General features: G+C 37.4%; 20 non-coding genes across 20 annotated transcripts; all 20 read right to left on the bottom strand.

Annotated features, from left to right (window-relative positions):
* Nucleotides 1-101: 101 nt before the first annotated feature.
* Nucleotides 102-173, bottom strand: trnac-gca (transfer RNA cysteine (anticodon GCA)). The gene has a single exon. It is a non-coding gene; the product is annotated as a tRNA-Cys (tRNA).
* Nucleotides 174-754: 581 nt separating this feature from the next.
* Nucleotides 755-826, bottom strand: trnac-gca (transfer RNA cysteine (anticodon GCA)). The gene has a single exon. It is a non-coding gene; the product is annotated as a tRNA-Cys (tRNA).
* Nucleotides 827-2060: 1234 nt separating this feature from the next.
* On the bottom strand, nt 2061-2132 carry trnac-gca (transfer RNA cysteine (anticodon GCA)). The gene has a single exon. It is a non-coding gene; the product is annotated as a tRNA-Cys (tRNA).
* A 423-nt stretch (nt 2133-2555) lies between these two features.
* trnac-gca (transfer RNA cysteine (anticodon GCA)) lies at nt 2556-2627 on the bottom strand. Its single transcript has one exon. It is a non-coding gene; the product is annotated as a tRNA-Cys (tRNA).
* Nucleotides 2628-3208: 581 nt separating this feature from the next.
* Nucleotides 3209-3280, bottom strand: trnac-gca (transfer RNA cysteine (anticodon GCA)). The gene has a single exon. It is a non-coding gene; the product is annotated as a tRNA-Cys (tRNA).
* A 1075-nt stretch (nt 3281-4355) lies between these two features.
* Nucleotides 4356-4427, bottom strand: trnac-gca (transfer RNA cysteine (anticodon GCA)). The gene has a single exon. It is a non-coding gene; the product is annotated as a tRNA-Cys (tRNA).
* A 581-nt stretch (nt 4428-5008) lies between these two features.
* On the bottom strand, nt 5009-5080 carry trnac-gca (transfer RNA cysteine (anticodon GCA)). The gene has a single exon. It is a non-coding gene; the product is annotated as a tRNA-Cys (tRNA).
* A 2881-nt stretch (nt 5081-7961) lies between these two features.
* trnac-gca (transfer RNA cysteine (anticodon GCA)) lies at nt 7962-8033 on the bottom strand. Its single transcript has one exon. It is a non-coding gene; the product is annotated as a tRNA-Cys (tRNA).
* Nucleotides 8034-9761: 1728 nt separating this feature from the next.
* On the bottom strand, nt 9762-9833 carry trnastop-uca (transfer RNA opal suppressor (anticodon UCA)). The gene has a single exon. It is a non-coding gene; the product is annotated as a tRNA-Sec (tRNA).
* A 1233-nt stretch (nt 9834-11066) lies between these two features.
* On the bottom strand, nt 11067-11138 carry trnac-gca (transfer RNA cysteine (anticodon GCA)). Its single transcript has one exon. It is a non-coding gene; the product is annotated as a tRNA-Cys (tRNA).
* A 581-nt stretch (nt 11139-11719) lies between these two features.
* On the bottom strand, nt 11720-11791 carry trnac-gca (transfer RNA cysteine (anticodon GCA)). The gene has a single exon. It is a non-coding gene; the product is annotated as a tRNA-Cys (tRNA).
* Nucleotides 11792-13022: 1231 nt separating this feature from the next.
* trnac-gca (transfer RNA cysteine (anticodon GCA)) lies at nt 13023-13094 on the bottom strand. Its single transcript has one exon. It is a non-coding gene; the product is annotated as a tRNA-Cys (tRNA).
* Nucleotides 13095-13675: 581 nt separating this feature from the next.
* trnac-gca (transfer RNA cysteine (anticodon GCA)) lies at nt 13676-13747 on the bottom strand. Its single transcript has one exon. It is a non-coding gene; the product is annotated as a tRNA-Cys (tRNA).
* Nucleotides 13748-15313: 1566 nt separating this feature from the next.
* On the bottom strand, nt 15314-15385 carry trnac-gca (transfer RNA cysteine (anticodon GCA)). Its single transcript has one exon. It is a non-coding gene; the product is annotated as a tRNA-Cys (tRNA).
* Nucleotides 15386-15968: 583 nt separating this feature from the next.
* trnac-gca (transfer RNA cysteine (anticodon GCA)) lies at nt 15969-16040 on the bottom strand. The gene has a single exon. It is a non-coding gene; the product is annotated as a tRNA-Cys (tRNA).
* A 1232-nt stretch (nt 16041-17272) lies between these two features.
* trnac-gca (transfer RNA cysteine (anticodon GCA)) lies at nt 17273-17344 on the bottom strand. The gene has a single exon. It is a non-coding gene; the product is annotated as a tRNA-Cys (tRNA).
* A 581-nt stretch (nt 17345-17925) lies between these two features.
* On the bottom strand, nt 17926-17997 carry trnac-gca (transfer RNA cysteine (anticodon GCA)). Its single transcript has one exon. It is a non-coding gene; the product is annotated as a tRNA-Cys (tRNA).
* A 1235-nt stretch (nt 17998-19232) lies between these two features.
* On the bottom strand, nt 19233-19304 carry trnac-gca (transfer RNA cysteine (anticodon GCA)). The gene has a single exon. It is a non-coding gene; the product is annotated as a tRNA-Cys (tRNA).
* Nucleotides 19305-19886: 582 nt separating this feature from the next.
* On the bottom strand, nt 19887-19958 carry trnac-gca (transfer RNA cysteine (anticodon GCA)). The gene has a single exon. It is a non-coding gene; the product is annotated as a tRNA-Cys (tRNA).
* A 582-nt stretch (nt 19959-20540) lies between these two features.
* On the bottom strand, nt 20541-20612 carry trnac-gca (transfer RNA cysteine (anticodon GCA)). The gene has a single exon. It is a non-coding gene; the product is annotated as a tRNA-Cys (tRNA).
* Between the last annotated feature and the right edge of the window lie 176 nt (nt 20613-20788).

The following is a 20788-nucleotide window of genomic DNA, read 5'->3' on the forward strand; positions in this document are numbered from 1 at the left end:
AACGTCAGAAATTGTCTAATAAGGGACAATTTTCCCTGAGTAACATATTGGGGAAAAAAGTCCTCTACCCTCAAACAACTCTTTGAAAAATCTTGATTTAAAGGGGGCATCAGGATTTGAACCTGGGACCTCTTGATCTGCAGTCAAATGCTCTACCACTGAGCTATACCCCCTCTGCTAGAAACTGTCTAAAGGTGGAAAAATTGTCTAATAAGGGACATTATAGCTGGATATCAACAAAAACTAATAAAGAACACTCTCTCTCTGAAAGCATACCCATAAAGTATTTGATTTCAAGATGACAAAAATATTACAATCTGAGAACTATAGATCTGAAGTCTGTTGCACTTCAACCTCTGTTAGGAACTGTCTGACACGGAATAACCATCTAATGAGGGACATTTTTGCAGAGCACACCCTCTCTCAAGAAACACTGAGAAAGTACTTGATTTCAAGATGACAAAAATATTACAATCTGAGACCTATAGATCTGAAGTCTATTGCACTTCCACCTCTGTTAGGAACTGTCTGACAGAGAAGAAAACATTGAATGAGGGACATTTTAGACTGAGTAACATAACCAAAAAAAGGAGTACTCCCTCTCTCAAGATACACTTAGAAAGTACTTGATTTCAAGGGGGTGCCAGGATTTGAACGTGAGAATTTGTCTAATAAGGGACAATTTTCCCTGAGTAACATATTGGGGAAAAAAGTCCTCTACCCTCAAACAACTCTTTGAAAAATCTTGATTTAAAGGGGGCATCAGGATTTGAACCTGGGACCTCTTGATCTGCAGTCAAATGCTCTACCACTGAGCTATACCCCCTCTGCTAGAAACTGTCTAAAGGTGGAAAAATTGTCTAATAAGGGACATTATAGCTGGATATCAACAAAAACTAATAAAGAACACTCTCTCTCTGAAAACATACCCATAAAGTATTTGATTTCAAGATGACAAAAATATTACAATCTGAGAACTATAGATCTGAAGTCTGTTGCACTTCAACCTCTGTTAGGAACTGTCTGACAGAGAATAACCATCTAATGAGGGACATTTTTGCAGAGCACACCCTCTCTCAAGAAACACTGAGAAAGTACTTGATTTCAAGATGACAAAAATATTACAATCTGACACCTATAGATCTGAAGTCTATTGCACTTCCACCTCTGTTAGGAAGTGTCTGACAGAGAAAAAAACATTGAATGAGGGACATTTTAGACTGAGTAACATAACCAAAAAAAGGAGTACTCCCTCTCTCAAGATACACTTAGAAAGTACTTGATTTCAAGGGGGTGCCAAGATTTGAACGTGAGAATTTGTCTAATAAGGGACAATTTTCCATGAGTAACATATTGGGAAAAAAAGTCCTCTACCCTCAAACAACTCTTTGAAAAATCTTGATTTAAAGGGGGCATCAGGATTTGAACCTGGGACCTCTTGATCTGCAGTCAAATGCTCTACCACTGAGCTATACCCACTCTGCTAGAAACTGTCTAAAGGTGGAAAAATTGTCTAATAAGGGACATTATAGCTGGATATCAACAAAAACTAATAAAGAACACTCTCTCTCTGAAAACATACCCATAAAGTATTTGATTTCAAGATGACAAAAATATTACAATCTGAGAACTATAGATCTGAAGTCTGTTGCACTTCAACCTCTGTTAGGAACTGTCTGACAGAGAATAACCATCTAATGAGGGACATTTTTGCAGAGCACACCCTCTCTCAAGAAACACTGAGAAAGTACTTGATTTCAAGATGACAAAAATATTACAATCTGACACCTATAGATCTGAAGTCTATTGCACTTCCACCTCTGTTAGGAAGTGTCTGACAGAGAAAAAAACATTGAATGAGGGACATTTTAGACTGAGTAACATAACCAAAAAAAGGAGTACTCCCTCTCTCAAGATACACTTAGAAAGTACTTGATTTCAAGGGGGTGCCAAGTTTTGAACGTGAGAATTTGTCTAATAAGGGACAATTTTCCATGAGTAACATATTGGGAAAAAAAGTCCTCTACCCTCAAACAACTCTTTGAAAAATCTTGATTTAAAGGGGGCATCAGGATTTGAACCTGGGACCTCTTGATCTGCAGTCAAATGCTCTACCACTGAGCTATACCCCCCTCTGCTAGAAACTGTCTAAAGGTGGAAAAATTGTCTAATAAGGGACATTATAGCTGGATATCAACAAAAACTAATAAAGAACACTCTCTCTCTGAAAACATACCCATAAAGTATTTGATTTCAAGATGACAAAAATATTACAATCTGAGAACTATAGATCTGAAGTCTGTTGCACTTCAACCTCTGTTAGGAACTGTCTGACAGAGAAAAAAACATTGAATGAGGGACATTTTAGACTGAGTAACATAACCAAAAAAGGAGTACTCCCTCTCTCAAGATACATTTAGAAAGTACTTGATTTCAAGGGGGTGCCAGGATTTGAACGTCAGAAATTGTCTAATAAGGGACAATTTTCCCTGAGTAACATATTGGGGAAAAAAGTCCTCTACCCTCAAACAACTCTTTGAAAAATCTTGATTTAAAGGGGGCATCAGGATTTGAACCTGGGACCTCTTGATCTGCAGTCAAATGCTCTACCACTGAGCTATACCCCCTCTGCTAGAAACTGTCTAAAGGTGGAAAAATTGTCTAATAAGGGACATTATAGCTGGATATCAACAAAAACTAATAAAGAACACTCTCTCTCTGAAAGCATACCCATAAAGTATTTGATTTCAAGATGACAAAAATATTACAATCTGAGAACTATAGATCTGAAGTCTGTTGCACTTCAACCTCTGTTAGGAACTGTCTGACAGAGAATAACCATCTAATGAGGGACATTTTTGCAGAGCACACCCTCTCTCAAGAAACACTGAGAAAGTACTTGATTTCAAGATGACAAAAATATTACAATCTGAGACCTATAGATCTGAAGTCTATTGCACTTCCACCTCTGTTAGGAACTGTCTGACAGAGAAAAAAACATTGAATGAGGGACATTTTAGACTGAGTAACATAACCAAAAAAAGGAGTACTCCCTCTCTCAAGATACACTTAGAAAGTACTTGATTTCAAGGGGGTGCCAGGATTTGAACGTGAGAATTTGTCTAATAAGGGACAATTTTCCCTGAGTAACATATTGGGGAAAAAAGTCCTCTACCCTCAAACAACTCTTTGAAAAATCTTGATTTAAAGGGGGCATCAGGATTTGAACCTGGGACCTCTTGATCTGCAGTCAAATGCTCTACCACTGAGCTATACCCCCTCTGCTAGAAACTGTCTAAAGGTGGAAAAATTGTCTAATAAGGGACATTATAGCTGGATATCAACAAAAACTAATAAAGAACACTCTCTCTCTGAAAACATACCCATAAAGTATTTGATTTCAAGATGACAAAAATATTACAATCTGAGAACTATAGATCTGAAGTCTGTTGCACTTCAACCTCTGTTAGGAACTGTCTGACAGAGAAAAAAACATTGAATGAGGGACATTTTAGACTGAGTAACATAACCAAAAAAGGAGTACTCCCTCTCTCAAGATACATTTAGAAAGTACTTGATTTCAAGGGGGTGCCAGGATTTGAACGTCAGAAATTGTCTAATAAGGGACAATTTTCCCTGAGTAACATATTGGGGAAAAAAGTCCTCTACCCTCAAACAACTCTTTGAAAAATCTTGATTTAAAGGGGGCATCAGGATTTGAACCTGGGACCTCTTGATCTGCATTCAAATGCTCTACCACTGAGCTATACCCCCTCTGCTAGAAACTGTCTAAAGGTGGAAAAATTGTCTAATAAGGGACATTATAGCTGGATATCAACAAAAACTAATAAAGAACACTCTCTCTCTGAAAGCATACCCATAAAGTATTTGATTTCAAGATGACAAAAATATTACAATCTGAGAACTATAGATCTGAAGTCTGTTGCACTTCAACCTCTGTTAGGAACTGTCTGACAGAGAATAACCATCTAATGAGGGACATTTTTGCAGAGCACACCCTCTCTCAAGAAACACTGAGAAAGTACTTGATTTCAAGATGACAAAAATATTACAATCTGAGACCTATAGATCTGAAGTCTATTGCACTTCCACCTCTGTTAGGAACTGTCTGACAGAGAAAAAAACATTGAATGAGGGACATTTTAGACTGAGTAACATAACCAAAAAAAGGAGTACTCCCTCTCTCAAGATACACTTAGAAAGTACTTGATTTCAAGGGGGTGCCAGGATTTGAACGTGAGAATTTGTCTAATAAGGGACAATTTTCCCTGAGTAACATATTGGGGAAAAAAGTCCTCTACCCTCAAACAACTCTTTGAAAAATCTTGATTTAAAGGGGGCATCAGGATTTGAACCTGGGACCTCTTGATCTGCAGTCAAATGCTCTACCACTGAGCTATACCCCCTCTGCTAGAAACTGTCTAAAGGTGGAAAAATTGTCTAATAAGGGACATTATAGCTGGATATCAACAAAAACTAATAAAGAACACTCTCTCTCTGAAAACATACCCATAAAGTATTTGATTTCAAGATGACAAAAATATTACAATCTGAGAACTATAGATCTGAAGTCTGTTGCACTTCAACCTCTGTTAGGAACTGTCTGACAGAGAATAACCATCTAATGAGGGACATTTTTGCAGAGCACACCCTCTCTCAAGAAACACTGAGAAAGTACTTGATTTCAAGATGACAAAAATATTACAATCTGAGACCTGTAGATCTGAAGTCTATTGCACTTCCACCTCTGTTAGGAACTGTCTGACAGAGAAAAAAACATTGAATGAGGGACATTTTAGACTGAGTAACATAACCAAAAAAAGGAGTACTCCCTCTCTCAAGATACACTTAGAAAGTACTTGATTTCAAGGGGGTGCCAGGATTTGAACGTGAGAAATTGTCTAATAAGGGACAATTTTCCCTGAGTAACATATTGGGGAAAAAAGTCCTCTACCCTCAAACAACTCTTTGAAAAATCTTGATTTAAAGGGGGCATCAGGATTTGAACCTGGGACCTCTTGATCTGCAGTCAAATGCTCTACCACTGAGCTATACCCCCTCTGCTAGAAACTGTCTAAAGGTGGAAAAATTGTCTAATAAGGGACATTATAGCTGGATATCAACAAAAACTAATAAAGAACACTCTCTCTCTGAAAACATACCCATAAAGTATTTGATTTCAAGATGACAAAAATATTACAATCTGAGAACTATAGATCTGAAGTCTGTTGCACTTCAACCTCTGTTAGGAACTGTCTGACAGAGAATAACCATCTAATGAGGGACATTTTTGCAGAGCACACCCTCTCTCAAGAAACACTGAGAAAGTACTTGATTTCAAGATGACAAAAATATTACAATCTGACACCTATAGATCTGAAGTCTATTGCACTTCCACCTCTGTTAGGAAGTGTCTGACAGAGAAAAAAACATTGAATGAGGGACATTTTAGACTGAGTAACATAACCAAAAAAAGGAGTACTCCCTCTCTCAAGATACACTTAGAAAGTACTTGATTTCAAGGGGGTGCCAAGATTTGAACGTGAGAATTTGTCTAATAAGGGACAATTTTCCATGAGTAACATATTGGGGAAAAAAGTCCTCTACACTCAAACAACTCTTTGAAAAATCTTGATTTAAAGGGGGCATCAGGATTTGAACCTGGGACCTCTTGATCTGCAGTCAAATGCTCTACCACTGAGCTATACCCACTCTGCTAGAAACTGTCTAAAGGTGGAAAAATTGTCTAATAAGGGACATTATAGCTGGATATCAACAAAAACTAATAAAGAACACTCTCTCTCTGAAAGCATACCCATAAAGTATTTGATTTCAAGATGACAAAAATATTACAATCTGAGAACTATAGATCTGAAGTCTGTTGCACTTCAACCTCTGTTAGGAACTGTCTGACAGAGAATAACCATCTAATGAGGGACATTTTTGCAGAGCACACCCTCTCTCAAGAAACACTGAGAAAGTACTTGATTTCAAGATGACAAAAATATTACAATCTGAGACCTATAGATCTGAAGTCTATTGCACTTCCACCTCTGTTAGGAACTGTCTGACAGAGAAAAAAACATTGAATGAGGGACATTTTAGACTGAGTAACATAACCAAAAAAAGGAGTACTCCCTCTCTCAAGATACACTTAGAAAGTACTTGATTTCAAGGGGGTGCCAAGATTTGAACATGAGAATTTGTCTAATAAGGGACAATTTTCCATGAGTAACATATTGGGAAAAAAAGTCCTCTACCCTCAAACAACTCTTTGAAAAATCTTGATTTAAAGGGGGCATAAGGATTTGAACCTGGGACCTCTTGATCTGCAGTCAAATGCTCTACCACTGAGCTATACCACCTCTGCTAGAAACTGTCTAAAGGTGGAAAAATTGTCTAATAAGGGACATTATAGCTGGATATCAACAAAAACTAATAAAGAACACTCTCTCTCTGAAAACATACCCATAAAGTATTTGATTTCAAGATGACAAAAATATTACAATCTGAGAACTATAGATCTGAAGTCTGTTGCACTTCAACCTCTGTTAGGAACTGTCTGACAGAGAATAACCATCTAATGAGGGACATTTTTGCAGAGCACACCCTCTCTCAAGAAACACTGAGAAAGTACTTGATTTCAAGATGACAAAAATATTACAATCTGAGACCTATAGATCTGAAGTCTATTGCACTTCCACCTCTGTTAGGAAGTGTCTGACAGGACAGAGAAAAAAACATTGAATGAGGGACATTTTAGACTGAGTAACATAACCAAAAAAAGGAGTACTCCCTCTCTCAAGATACACTTAGAAAGTACTTGATTTCAAGGGGGTGCCAGGATTTGAACGTGAGAAATTGTCTAATAAGGGACAATTTTCCCTGAGTAACATATTGGGGAAAAAAGTCCTCTACCCTCAAACAACTCTTTGAAAAATCTTGATTTAAAGGGGGCATCAGGATTTGAACCTGGGACCTCTTGATCTGCAGTCAAATGCTCTACCACTGAGCTATACCCGCTCTGCTAGAAACTGTCTAAAGGTGGAAAAATTGTCTAATAAGGGACATTATAGCTGGATATCAACAAAAACTAATAAAGAACACTCTCTCTCTGAAAACATACCCATAAAGTATTTGATTTCAAGATGACAAAAATATTACAATCTGAGAACTATAGATCTGAAGTCTGTTGCACTTCAACCTCTGTTAGGAACTGTCTGACAGAGAAAAAAACATTGAATGAGGGACATTTTAGACTGAGTAACATAACCAAAAAAAGGAGTACTCCCTCTCTCAAGATACACTTAGAAAGTACTTGATTTCAAGGGGGTGCCAAGATTTGAACGTGAGAATTTGTCTAATAAGGGACAATTTTCCATGAGTAACATATTGGGAAAAAAAGTCCTCTACCCTCAAACAACTCTTTGAAAAATCTTGATTTAAAGGGGGGATCAGGATTTGAACCTGGGACCTCTTGATCTGCAGTCAAATGCTCTACCACTGAGCTATACCCCCTCTGCTAGAAACTGTCTAAAGGTGGAAAAATTGTCTAATAAGGGACATTATAGCTGGATATCAACAAAAACTAATAAAGAACACTCTCTCTCTGAAAACATACCCATAAAGTATTTGATTTCAAGATGACAAAAATATTACAATCTGAGAACTATAGATCTGAAGTCTGTTGCACTTCAACCTCTGTTAGGAACTGTCTGACAGAGAAAAAAACATTGAATGAGGGACATTTTAGACTGAGTAACATAACCAAAAAAGGAGTACTCCCTCTCTCAAGATACATTTAGAAAGTACTTGATTTCAAGGGGGTGCCAGGATTTGAACGTCAGAAATTGTCTAATAAGGGACAATTTTCCCTGAGTAACATATTGGGGAAAAAAGTCCTCTACCCTCAAACAACTCTTTGAAAAATCTTGATTTAAAGGGGGCATCAGGATTTGAACCTGGGACCTCTTGATCTGCAGTCAAATGCTCTACCACTGAGCTATACCCCCTCTGCTAGAAACTGTCTAAAGGTGGAAAAATTGTCTAATAAGGGACATTATAGCTGGATATCAACAAAAACTAATAAAGAACACTCTCTCTCTGAAAGCATACCCATAAAGTATTTGATTTCAAGATGACAAAAATATTACAATCTGAGAACTATAGATCTGAAGTCTGTTGCACTTCAACCTCTGTTAGGAACTGTCTGACAGAGAATAACCATCTAATGAGGGACATTTTTGCAGAGCACACCCTCTCTCAAGAAACACTGAGAAAGTACTTGATTTCAAGATGACAAAAATATTACAATCTGAGACCTATAGATCTGAAGTCTATTGCACTTCCACCTCTGTTAGGAACTGTCTGACAGAGAAAAAAACATTGAATGAGGGACATTTTAGACTGAGTAACATAACCAAAAAAAGGAGTACTCCCTCTCTCAAGATACACTTAGAAAGTACTTGATTTCAAGGGGGTGCCAAGATTTGAACGTGAGAATTTGTCTAATAAGGGACAATTTTCCATGAGTAACATATTGGGAAAAAAAGTCCTCTACCCTCAAACAACTCTTTGAAAAATCTTGATTTAAAGGGGGCATCAGGATGTGAACCTGGGACCTCTTGATCTGCAGTCAAATGCTCTACCACTGAGCTATACCACCTCTGCTAGAAACTGTCTAAAGGTGGAAAAATTGTCTAATAAGGGACATTATAGCTGGATATCAACAAAAACTAATAAAGAACACTCTCTCTCTGAAAACATACCCATAAAGTATTTGATTTCAAGATGACAAAAATATTACAATCTGAGAACTATAGATCTGAAGTCTGTTGCACTTCAACCTCTGTTAGGAACTGTCTGACAGAGAATAACCATCTAATGAGGGACATTTTTGCAGAGCACACCCTCTCTCAAGAAACACTGAGAAAGTACTTGATTTCAAGATGACAAAAATATTACAATCTGAGACCTATAGATCTGAAGTCTATTGCACTTCCACCTCTGTTAGGAACTGTCTGACAGAGAAAAAAACATTGAATGAGGGACATTTTAGACTGAGTAACATAACCAAAAAAAGGAGTACTCCCTCTCTCAAGATACACTTAGAAAGTACTTGATTTCAAGGGGGTGCCAGGATTTGAACGTGAGAAATTGTCTAATAAGGGACAATTTTCCCTGAGTAACATATTGGGAAAAAAAGTCCTCTACCCTCAAACAACTCTTTGAAAAATTTCGATTTTCAAGGGGCATCAGGATTTGAACCTGGGACCTCAAGATCTGCAGTCAAATGCTCTACCACTGCGCTATACCCACTCTGCTAGAAACTGTCTAAAGGCGGAAAAATTGTCTAATAAGGGACATTACAGCTGGATATCAACAGAAGCTCATCAAGAACACTCTCTCTCTGAAAACATACCCATAAAGTATTTGATTTCAAGATGACAAAAATATTACAAACTGAGACCTATAGATCTGAAGTCTATTGCACTTCCACCTCTGTTAGGAACTGTCTGACAGAGATAAAAACATTGAATGAGGGACATTTTAGACTGAGCAACATAACCAAAAAAGGAGTACTCCCTCTCTCAAGATACATTTAGAAAGTACTTGATTTCAAGGGGGTGCCAGGATTTGAAGGTGAGAAATTGTCTAATAAGGGACAATTTTCCCTGAGTAACATATTGGGAAAAAAAGTCCTCTACCCTCAAACAACTCTTTGAAAAATCTTGATTTAAAGGGGGCATCAGGATTTGAACCTGGGACCTCTTGATCTGAAGTCAAATGCTCTACCACTGAGCTATACCCCCTCTGCTAGAAACTGTCTAAAGGTGGAAAAATTGTCTAATAAGGGACATTATAGCTGGATATCAACAAAAACTAATAAAGAACACTCTCTCTCTGAAAACATACCCATAAAGTATTTGATTTCAAGATGACAAAAATATTACAATCTGAGAACTATAGATCTGAAGTCTGTTGCACTTCAACCTCTGTTAGGAACTGTCTGACAGAGAATAACCATCTAATGAGGGACATTTTTGCAGAGCACACCCTCTCTCAAGAAACACTGAGAAAGTACTTGATTTCAAGATGACAAAAATATTACAATCTGAGACCTATAGATCTGAAGTCTATTGCACTTCCACCTCTGTTAGGAACTGTCTGACAGAGAAAAAAACATTGAATGAGGGACATTTTAGACTGAGTAACATAACCAAAAAAAGGAGTACTCCCTCTCTCAAGATACACTTAGAAAGTACTTGATTTCAAGGGGGTGCCAGGATTTGAACGTGAGAAATTGTCTAATAAGGGACAATTTTCCCTGAGTAACATATTGGGAAAAAAAGTCCTCTACCCTCAAACAACTCTTTGAAAAATCTTGATTTAAAGGGGGGATCAGGATTTGAACCTGGGACCTCTTGATCTGCAGTCAAATGCTCTACCACTGAGCTATACCCCCTCTGCTAGAAACTGTCTAATGGTGGAAAAATTGTCTAATAAGGGACATTATAGCTGGATATCAACAAAAACTAATAAAGAACACTCTCTCTCTGAAAACATACCCATAAAGTATTTGATTTCAAGATGACAAAAATATTACAATCTGAGAACTATAGATCTGAAGTCTGTTGCACTTCAACCTCTGTTAGGAACTGTCTGACAGAGAATAACCATCTAATGAGGGACATTTTTGCAGAGCACACCCTCTCTCAAGAAACACTGAGAAAGTACTTGATTTCAAGATGACAAAAATATTACAATCTGAGACCTATAGATCTGAAGTCTATTGCACTTCCACCTCTGTTAGGAACTGTCTGACAGAGATAAAAACATTGAATGAGGGACATTTTAGACTGAGTAACATAACCAAAAAAGGAGTACTCCCTCTCTCAAGATACATTTAGAAAGTACTTGATTTCAAGGGGGTGCCAGGATTTGCAGGTGAGAAATTGTCTAATAAGGTTCAATTTTCCCTGAGTAACATATTGGGAAAAAAAGTCCTCTACCCTCAAACAACTCTTTGAAAAATCTTGATTTAAAGGGGGCATCAGGATTTGAACCTGGGACCTCTTGATCTGCAGTCAAATGCTCTACCACTGAGCTATACCCCCTCTGCTAGAAACTGTCTAAAGGTGGAAAAATTGTCTAATAAGGGACATTATAGCTGGATATCAACAAAAACTAATAAAGAACACTCTCTCTCTGAAAACATACCCATAAAGTATTTGATTTCAAGATGACAAAAATATTACAATCTGAGAACTATAGATCTGAAGTCTGTTGCACTTCAACCTCTGTTAGGAACTGTCTGACAGAGAATAACCATCTAATGAGGGACATTTTTGCAGAGCACACCCTCTCTCAAGAAACACTGAGAAAGTACTTGATTTCAAGATGACAAAAATATTACAATCTGAGACCTATAGATCTGAAGTCTATTGCACTTCCACCTCTGTTAGGAACTGTCTGACAGAGAAAAAAACATTGAATGAGGGACATTTTAGACTGAGTAACATAACCAAAAAAAGGAGTACTCCCTCTCTCAAGATACACTTAGAAAGTACTTGATTTCAAGGGGGTGCCAGGATTTGAACGTGAGAAATTGTCTAATAAGGGACAATTTTCCCTGAGTAACATATTGGGAAAAAAAGTCCTCTACCCTCAAACAACTCTTTGAAAAATCTTGATTTAAAGGGGGCATCAGGATTTGAACCTGGGACCTCTTGATCTGCAGTCAAATGCTCTACCACTGAGCTATACCCCCTCTGCTAGAAACTGTCTAATGGTGGAAAAATTGTCTAATAAGGGACATTATAGCTGGATATCAACAAAAACTAATAAAGAACACTCTCTCTCTGAAAACATACCCATAAAGTATTTGATTTCAAGATGACAAAAATATTACAATCTGAGAACTATAGATCTGAAGTCTGTTGCACTTCAACCTCTGTTAGGAACTGTCTGACAGAGAATAACCATCTAATGAGGGACATTTTTGCAGAGCACACCCTCTCTCAAGAAACACTGAGAAAGTACTTGATTTCAAGATGACAAAAATATTACAATCTGAGACCTATAGATCTGAAGTCTATTGCACTTCCACCTCTGTTAGGAACTGTCTGACAGAGATAAAAACATTGAATGAGGGACATTTTAGACTGAGTAACATAACCAAAAAAGGAGTACTCCCTCTCTCAAGATACATTTAGAAAGTACTTGATTTCAAGGGGGTGCCAGGATTTGAAGGTGAGAAATTGTCTAATAAGGTTCAATTTTCCCTGAGTAACATATTGGGAAAAAAAGTCCTCTACCCTCAAACAACTCTTTGAAAAATCTTGATTTAAATGGGGCATCAGGATTTGAACCTGGGACCTCTTGATCTGCAGTCAAATGCTCTACCACTGAGCTATACCCCTCTGCTAGAAACTGTCTAAAGGTGGAAAAATGGTCTAATAAGGGACATTATAGCTGGATATCAACAAAAACTAATAAAGAACACTCTCTCTCTGAAAACATACCCATAAAGTATTTGATTTCAAGATGACAAAAATATTACAATCTGAGAACTATAGATCTGAGGTCTGTTGCACTTCAACCTCTGTTAGGAACTGTCTGACAGAGAATAACCATCTAATGAGGGACATTTTTGCAGAGCACACCCTCTCTCAAGAAACACTGAGAAAGTACTTGATTTCAAGATGACAAAAATATTACAATCTGAGACCTATAGATCTGAAGTCTATTGCACTTCCACCTCTGTTAGGAACTGTCTGACAGAGATAAAAACATTGAATGAGGGACATTTTAGACTGAGTAACATAACCAAAAAAGGAGTACTCCCTCTCTCAAGATACATTTAGAAAGTACTTGATTTCAAGGGGGTGCCAGGATTTGAAGGTGAGAAATTGTCTAATAAGGTTCAATTTTCCCTGAGTAACATATTGGGAAAAAAAGTCCTCTACCCTCAAACAACTCTTTGAAAAATCTTGATTTAAAGGGGGCATCAGGATTTGAACCTGGGACCTCTTGATCTGCAGTCAAATGCTCTACCACTGAGCTATACCCCCTCTGCTAGAAATTGTCTAAAGGTGGAAAAATTGTCTAATAAGGGACATTATAGCTGGATATCAACAAAAACTAATAAAGAACACTCTCTCTCTGAAAACATACCCATAAAGTATTTGATTTCAAGATGACAAAAATATTACAATCTGAGAACTATAGATCTGAAGTCTGTTGCACTTCAACCTCTGTTAGGAACTGTCTGACAGAGAATAACCATCTAATGAGGGACATTTTTGCAGAGCACACCCTCTCTCAAGAAACACTGAGAAAGTACTTGATTTCAAGATGACAAAAATATTACAATCTGAGACCTATAGATCTGAAGTCTATTGCACTTCCACCTCTGTTAGGAACTGTCTGACAGAGAAAAAAACATTGAATGAGGGACATTTTAGACTGAGTAACATAACCAAAAAAAGGAGTACTCCCTCTCTCAAGATACACTTAGAAAGTACTTGATTTCAAGGGGGTGCCAGGATTTGAACGTGAGAAATTGTCTAATAAGGGACAATTTTCCCTGAGTAACATATTGGGAAAAAAAGTCCTCTACCCTCAAACAACTCTTTGAAAAATCTTGATTTAAAGGGGGCATCAGGATTTGAACCTGGGACCTCTTGATCTGCAGTCAAATGCTCTACCACTGAGCTATACCCCCTCTGCTAGAAACTGTCTAATGGTGGAAAAATTGTCTAATAAGGGACATTATAGCTGGATATCAACAAAAACTAATAAAGAACACTCTCTCTCTGAAAACATACCCATAAAGTATTTGATTTCAAGATGACAAAATTATTACAATCTGAGAACTATAGATCTGAAGTCTGTTGCACTTCAACCTCTGTTAGGAACTGTCTGACAGAGAATAACCATCTAATGAGGGACATTTTTGCAGAGCACACCCTCTCTCAAGAAACACTGAGAAAGTACTTGATTTCAAGATGACAAAAATATTACAATCTGAGACCTATAGATCTGAAGTCTATTGCACTTCCACCTCTGTTAGGAACTGTCTGACAGAGATAAAAACATTGAATGAGGGACATTTTAGACTGAGTAACATAACCAAAAAGGAGTACTCCCTCTCTCAAGATACATTTAGAAAGTACTTGATTTCAAGGGGGTGCCAGGATTTGAAGGTGAGAAATTGTCTAATAAGGTTCAATTTTCCCTGAGTAACATATTGGGAAAAAAAGTCCTCTACCCTCAAACAACTCTTTGAAAAATCTTGATTTAAATGGGGCATCAGGATTTGAACCTGGGACCTCTTGATCTGCAGTCAAATGCTCTACCACTGAGCTATACCCCTCTGCTAGAAACTGTCTAAAGGTGGAAAAATGGTCTAATAAGGGACATTATAGCTGGATATCAACAAAAACTAATAAAGAACACTCTCTCTCTGAAAACATACCCATAAAGTATTTGATTTCAAGATGACAAAAATATTACAATCTGAGAACTATAGATCTGAGGTCTGTTGCACTTCAACCTCTGTTAGGAACTGTCTGACAGAGAAAAAAACATTGAATGAGGGACATTTTAGACTGAGTAACATAACCAAAAAAGGAGTACTCCCTCTCTCAAGATACATTTAGAAAGTACTTGATTTCAAGGGGGTGCCAGGATTTGAAGGTGAGAAATTGTCTAATAAGGGACAATTTTCCCTGAGTAACATATTGGGAAAAAAAGTCCTCTACCCTCAAACAACTCTTTGAAAAATCTTGATTTAAATGGGGCATCAGGATTTGAACCTGGGACCTCTTGATCTGCAGTCAAATGCTCTACCACTGAGCTATACCCCCTCTGCTAGAAATGGTCTAAAGGCGGAAAAATTGTCTAATAAGGGACATTACAGCTGGATATCAACAGAAGCTCATCAAGAACACTCTCTCTCTGAAAACATACCCATAAAGTATTTGATTTTAAGATGACAAAAATATTACAAACTGAGACCTATAGATCTGAAGTCTACTGCACTTCCACCTCTGTTAGGAACTGTCTGACAGAGAAAAAAACATTGAATGAGGGACATTTTAGACTGAGTAACATAACCAAAAAAGGAGTACTCCCTCTCTCAAGATACATTTAGAAAGTACTTGATTTCAAGGGGGTGCCAGGATTTGAACGTGAGAAATTGTCTAATAAGGGACAATTTTCCCTGAGTAACATATTGGGAAAAAAAGTCTTCTACCCTCAAACAAATCTTTGAAAAATCTTGATTTAAAGGGGGCATCAGGATTTGAACCTGGGACCTCTTGATCTGCAGTCAAATGCTCTACCACTGAGCTATACCCCCTCTGCTAGAAACTGTCTAAAGGTGGAAAAAATCGTCTAATAAGGGACATTATAGCTGGATATCAACAAAAACTAATAAAGAACACTCTCTCTCTGAAAACATACCCATAAAGTATTTGATTTCAAGATGACAAAAATATTACAATCTGAGAACTATAGATCTGAGGTCTGTTGCACTTCAACCTCTGTTAGGAACTGTTTGACAGAGAATAACCATCTAATGAGGGACATTTTTGCAGAGCACACCCTCTCTCAAGAAACACTTAGAAAGTACTTGATTTCAAGATGACAAAAATATTACAATCTGAGACCTATAGATCTGAAGTCTATTGCACTTCCACCTCTGTTAGGAACTGTCTGACAGTGAAAAAAACATTGAATGAGGGACATTTTAGACTGAGTAACATAACCAAAAAAAGGAGTACTCCCTCTCTCAAGATACACTTAGAAAGTACTTGATTTCAAGGGGGTGCCAGGATTTGAACGTGAGAAATTGTCTAATAAGGGACAATTTTCCCTGAATAACATATTGGGAAAAAAAAGTATTCTACCCTCAAACAAATCTTTGAAAAATCTTGATTTAAAGGGGGCATCAGGATTTGAACCTGGGACCTCTTGATCTGCAGTCAAATGCTCTACCACTGAGCTATACCCCCTCTGCTAGAAACTGTCTAAAGGTGGAAAAATTGTCTAATAAGGGACATTATAGCTGGATATCAACAAAAACTAATAAAGAACACTCTCTCTCTGAAAACATACCCATAAAGTATTTGATTTCAAGATGACAAAAATATTACAATCTGAGAACTATAGATCTGAAGTCTGTTGCACTTCAACCTCTGTTAGGAACTGTCTGACAGAGAATAACCATCTAATGAGGGACATTTTTGCAGAGCACACCCTCTCTCAAGAAACACTGAGAAAGTACTTGATTTCAAGATGACAAAAATATTACAAACTGAGACCTATAGATCTGAAGTCTACTGCACTTCCACCTCTGTTAGGAACTGTCTGACAGAGAAAAAAACATTGAATGAGGGACATTTTAGACTGAGTAACATAACCAAAAAAGGAGTACTCCCTCTCTCAAGATACATTTAGAAAGTACTTGATTTCAAGGGGGTGCCAGGATTTGAACGTGAGAAATTGTCTAATAAGGGACAATTTTCCCTGAGTAACGTATTGGGAAAAAAAGTCCTCTACCCTCAAACAACTCTTTGAAAAAACTTGATTTAAAGGGGGCATCAGGATTTGAACATGGGACCTCTTGATCTGCAGTCAAATGCTCTACCACTGAGCTATACCCCCTCTGCTAGAAACTGTCTAAAGGTGGAAAAATTGTCTAATAAGGGACATTATAGCTGGATATCAACAAAAACTAATAAAGAACACTCTCTCTCTGAAAACATACCCATAAAGTATTTGATTTCAAGATGACAAAAATATTACAATCTGAGAACTATAGATCTGAAGTCTGTTGCACTTCAACCTCTGTTAGGAACTGTCTGACAGAGAATAACCATCTAATGAGGGACATTTTTGCAGAGCACACCCTCTCTCAAGAAACACTGAGAAAGTACTTGATTTCAAGATGACAAAAATATTACAAACTGAGACCTATAGATCTGAAGTCTACTGCACTTCCACCTCTGTTAGGAACTGTCTGACAGAGAAAAAAACATTGAATGAGGGACATTTTAGACTGAGTAACATAACCAAAAAAGGAGTACTCCCTCTCTCAAGATACATTTAGAAAGTACTTGATTTCAAGGGGGTGCCAGGATTTGAACGTGAGAAATTGTCTAATAAGGGACCATTTTCCCTGAGTAACATATTGGGAAAAAAAGTCCTCTACCCTCAAACAACTCTTTGAAAAATCTTGATTTAAAGGGGGCATCAGGATTTGAACCTGGGACCTCTTGATCTGCAGTCAAATGCTCTACCACTGAGCTATACCCCCTCTGCTAGAAACTGTCTAAAGGTGGAAAAATCGTCTAATAAGGGACATTATAGCTGGATATCAACAAAAACTAATAAAGAACACTCTCTCTCTGAAAACATACCCATAAAGTATTTGATTTCAAGATGACAAAAATATTAAAATCTGAGAACTATAGATCTGAAGTCTGTTGCACTTCAACCTCTGTTAGGAACTGTCTGACAGAGAATAACCATCTAATGAGGGACATTTTTGCAGAGCACACCCTCTCTCAAGAAACACTGAGAAAGTACTTGATTTCAAGATGACAAAAATATTACAATCTGAGACCTATAGATCTGAAGTCTATTGCACTTCCACCTCTGTTAGGAACTGTCTGACAGTGAAAAAAACATTGAATGAGGGACATTTTAGACTGAGTAACATAACCAAAAAAAGGAGTACTCCCTCTCTCAAGATACACTTAGAAAGTACTTGATTTCAAGGGGGTGCCAGGATTTGAACGTGAGAAATTGTCTAATAAGGGACAATTTTCCCTGAATAACATATTGGGAAAAAAAGTCTCCTACCCTCAAACAAATCTTTGAAAAATCTTGATTTAAAGGGGGCATCAGGATTTGAACCTGGGACCTCTTGATCTGCAGTCAAATGCTCTACCACTGAGCTATACCCCCTCTGCTAAAAACTGTCTAAAGGTGGAAAAAATCGTCTAATAAGGGACATTATAGCTGGATATCAACAAAAACTAATAAAGAACACTCTCTCTCTGAAAACATACCCATAAAGTATTTGATTTCAAGATGACAAAAATATTACAATCTGAGAACTATAGATCTGAAGTCTGTTGCACTTCAACCTCTGTTAGGAACTGTTTGACAGAGAATAACCATCTAATGAGGGACATTTTTGCAGAGCACACCCTCTCTCAAGAAACACTTAGAAAGTACTTGATTTCAAGATGACAAAAATATTACAATCTGAGACCTATAGATCTGAAGTCTATTGCACTTCCACCTCTGTTAGGAACTGTCTGACAGTGAAAAAAACATTGAATGAGGGACATTTTAGACTGAGTAACATAACCAAAAAAAGGAGTACTCCCTCTCTCAAGATACACTTAGAAAGTACTTGATTTCAAGGGGGTGCCAGGATTTGAACGTGAGAAATTGTCTAATAAGGGACAATTTTCCCTGAATAACATATTGGGAAAAAAAGTATTCTACCCTCAAACAAATCTTTGAAAAATCTTGATTTAAAGGGGGCATCAGGATTTGAACCTGGGACCTCTTGATCTGCAGTCAAATGCTCTACCACTGAGCTATACCCTCTCTGCTAGAAACTGTCTAAAGGTGGAAAAAATCGTCTAATAAGGGACATTATAGCTGGATATCAACAAAAACTAATAAAGAACACTCTCTCTCTGAAAACATACCCATAAAGTATTTGATTTCAAGATGACAAAAATATTACAATCTGAGAACTATAGATCTGAAGTCTGTTGCACTTCAACCTCTGTTAGGAACTGTCTGACAGAGAATAACCATCTAATGAGGGACATTTTTGCAGAGCACACCCTCTCTCAAGAAACACTGAGAAAGTACTTGATTTCAAGATGACAAAAATATTACAAACTGAGACCTATAGATCTGAAGTCTACTGCACTTCCACCTCTGTTAGGAACTGTCTGACAGAGAAAAAAACATTGAATGAGGGACATTTTAGACTGAGTAACATAACCAAAAAAGGAGTACTCCCTCTCTCAAGATACATTTAGAAAGTACTTGATTTCAAGGGGGTGCCAGGATTTGAACGTGAGAAATTGTCTAATAAGGGACAATTTTCCCTGAGTAACATATTGGGAAAAAAAGTCCTCTACCCTCAAACAACTCTTTGAAAAATCTTGATTTAAAGGGGGCATCAGGATTTGAACCTGGGACCTCTTGATCTGCAGTCAAATGCTCTACCACTGAGCTATACCCCCTCTGCTAGAAACTGTCTAAAGGTGGAAAAAATCGTCTAATAAGGGACATTATAGCTGGATATCAACAAAAACTAATAAAGAACACTCTCTCTCTGAAAACATACCCATAAAGTATTTGATTTCAAGATGACAAAAATATTAAAATCTGAGAACTATAGATCTGAAGTCTGTTGCACTTCAACCTCTGTTAGGAACTGTCTGACAGAGAATAACCATCTAATGAGGGACATTTTTGCAGAGCACACCCTCTCTCAAGAAACACTGAGAAAGTACTTGATTTCAAGATGACAAAAATATTACAATCTGAGACCTATAGATCTGAAGTCTATTGCACTTCCACCTCTGTTAGGAACTGTCTGACAGTGAAAAAAACATTGAATGAGGGACATTTTAGACTGAGTAACATAACCAAAAAAAGGAGTACTCCCTCTCTCAAGATACACTTAGAAAGTACTTGATTTCAAGGGGGTGCCAGGATTTGAACGTGAGAAATTGTCTAATAAGGGACAATTTTCCCTGAATAACATATTGGGAAAAAAAGTCTTCTACCCTCAAACAAATCTTTGAAAAATCTTGATTTAAAGGGGGCATCAGGATTTGAACCTGGGACCTCTTGATCTGCAGTCAAATGCTCTACCACTGAGCTATACCCCCTCTGCTAAAAACTGTCTAAAGGTGGAAAAAATCGTCTAATAAGGGACATTATAGCTGGATATCAACAAAAACTAATAAAGAACACTCTCTCTCTGAAAACATACCCATAAAGTATTTGATTTCAAAATGACAAAAATATTACAATCTGAGAACTATAGATCTGAAGTCTGTTGCACTTCAACCTCTGTTAGGAACTGTTTGACAGAGAATAACCATCTAATGAGGGACATTTTTGCAGAGCACACCCTCTCTCAAGAAACACTTAGAAAGTACTTGATTTCAAGATGACAAAAATATTACAATCTGAGACCTATAGATCTGAAGTCTATTGCACTTCCACCTCTGTTAGGAACTGTCTGACAGTGAAAAAAACATTGAATGAGGGACATTTTAGACTGAGTAACATAACCAAAAAAAGGAGTACTCCCTCTCTCAAGATACACTTAGAAAGTACTTGATTTCAAGGGGGTGCCAGGATTTGAACGTGAGAAATTGTCTAATAAGGGACAATTTTCCCTGAATAACATATTGGGAAAAAAAGTATTCTACCCTCAAACAAATCTTTGAAAAATCTTGATTTAAAGGGGGCATCAGGATTTGAACCTGGGACCTCTTGATCTGCAGTCAAATGCTCTACCACTGAGCTATACCCCCTCTGCTAGAAACTGTCTAAAGGTGGAAAAAATCGTCTAATAAGGGACATTATAGCTGGATATCAACAAAAACTAATAAAGAACACTCTCTCTCTGAAAACATACCCATAAAGTATTTGATTTCAAGATGACAAAAATATTACAATCTGAGAACTATAGATCTGAAGTCTGTTGCAC

Source organism: Oncorhynchus kisutch, unplaced genomic scaffold, assembly GCF_002021735.2.
Source record: "Oncorhynchus kisutch isolate 150728-3 unplaced genomic scaffold, Okis_V2 scaffold4071, whole genome shotgun sequence".
NCBI classification, from domain to species: domain Eukaryota; kingdom Metazoa; phylum Chordata; class Actinopteri; order Salmoniformes; family Salmonidae; genus Oncorhynchus; species Oncorhynchus kisutch.